Consider the following 1,828-nt stretch of genomic DNA (forward strand, 5'->3'; position numbering starts at 1 on the left):
TAATTTTATTCTGCTTTGGAGGAATCTGTTCCAATTTTGTGATTTGTGGACAATCTTCTTTCGCTTTCACTTGAAACAAATTTTGGGTATCTTTGTTGCATTGTGGATTCTTTGTTCCAACAGGGACTAGGATCCGGAGGACTCGCAAGCAGTGTTGTGGATGAATTCTATTTTTGTGAACCTATGTCTATTATATTGTATTGTTGGATAGAAACATTATATTCTATTGGTCATCGGTTACATCCGTCTTAGCAAAATTGTCATCTTAATCAGTTCCTATAACACTAGAATTGAAGAACTACATTTTGTCTACATAAACGCTGAACATTTACCTGAAATCTAAGTGCATAAATTTGAAATTTCACTTATTATTAAAACCAACACCTGACAAGTCCTCAAATAACCATATTCTTGACAAGTCCTCAAATAACCATATTCTTTCAAATCCTAACAAGAATTTTGGATATTTTTCACCTGAAGTTAATTATTAAATTCATAATTCTACATCTCCTAAATTACTTACATATATAGATAATAATTTAATTAATTTTTTTTGTTGTTTAATTTTGACATATCTTCATCTTAAATTCAAACAGTTTTTTTTTATATTGTTTTTTTTTTGTTTTGTAAATTTTGTTTTTTTTTTGCATTTGTTTGTTATAACATTGTTTTCGTTTACTTATATAAAGTCAATTTCATTATATGTTATTAACATTACACTTTTCATAACATAACATAACAACATATTATTGAGTGAATATTTTAAACAATCTTTATTTTGCCAACATCTCAAAGACAACAGGCCTGAAGTCTTCGCGGGATAACAAATAATGGTGAGTCAAAAGAATTTGATTTCAAAATTTTAAAATTTCGCTCTATAAAATATGAAAACAAATTTCGAATATTAATTTAAATAATAATAAAATTTCATAATATTTTCTTTTAAATGTATTACTAGAAATAAATGTTATTAGCATACTTGACAAATACCTGTGTTGGTAATCTTAACATGAACCTATTTTATTTTGGTTTTATGAACATTCTGTTAATAACATGATTCTAGTTATATAACGTATTTTTTTATAATTTTGTTTTCATATGGTAGTTTTTTTTTTTAATTTTATTAATACACATACATAACACGATAATTTTTTTTAGGTAAATTCATTTTCGTTAACATTCTGTTAACAACAACATTTTCCATTACTTATAGTTCTTCAAATTAAAATTTCAAATAGTCTGTGTTAACATCGTCTTGGTTTGTTACACATTTTAACACTTGAATGTTATCAACAGAAAGTATTCTTTTATGTTGAATATTTGTTTTCCTGTTAATAACATAAATTTTTCTTTTATATTAACAATATATACATTGCTGTTAATAACATAAATTTTACTTTTCTAAAAAGAAAAGCCTATTGAAATAATATCTATAGCATATCTTTTGGCTGGTTATATAAGGAAAATTTAAATACGATATTTGAAACAATGTTATTTTAAACGGTCAAATTTAATATGTATAATTTACTCTTAATAATATTTCATTGAAATTTAAATACGATATTAATAATTTTGTTGACATTTGAACTTTGTAAATATTGTAATTTTGAATTATTTAAAGTTTAAACTAAATTTTGATAGGATGTTGTATATTTCGACTAACTACGAGTATATAATAAATGATTTGTTATTTGTTTGTAATATGAATTGCTAAATTAGTTTTTTTTTCATTTCTCGAAAGGTTAAGGGTATGTGCAAGTAGATCAGTTCTGGGCTATCTAAAATATTGACCATACGATAGCATGGTTTGGGTGGGTATTGATCTTAG

The sequence above is a fragment of the Lucilia cuprina genome, chromosome 6, assembly GCF_022045245.1.
Source record: "Lucilia cuprina isolate Lc7/37 chromosome 6, ASM2204524v1, whole genome shotgun sequence".
In the NCBI taxonomy this organism is placed as follows: Eukaryota; Metazoa; Arthropoda; class Insecta; order Diptera; family Calliphoridae; genus Lucilia; species Lucilia cuprina.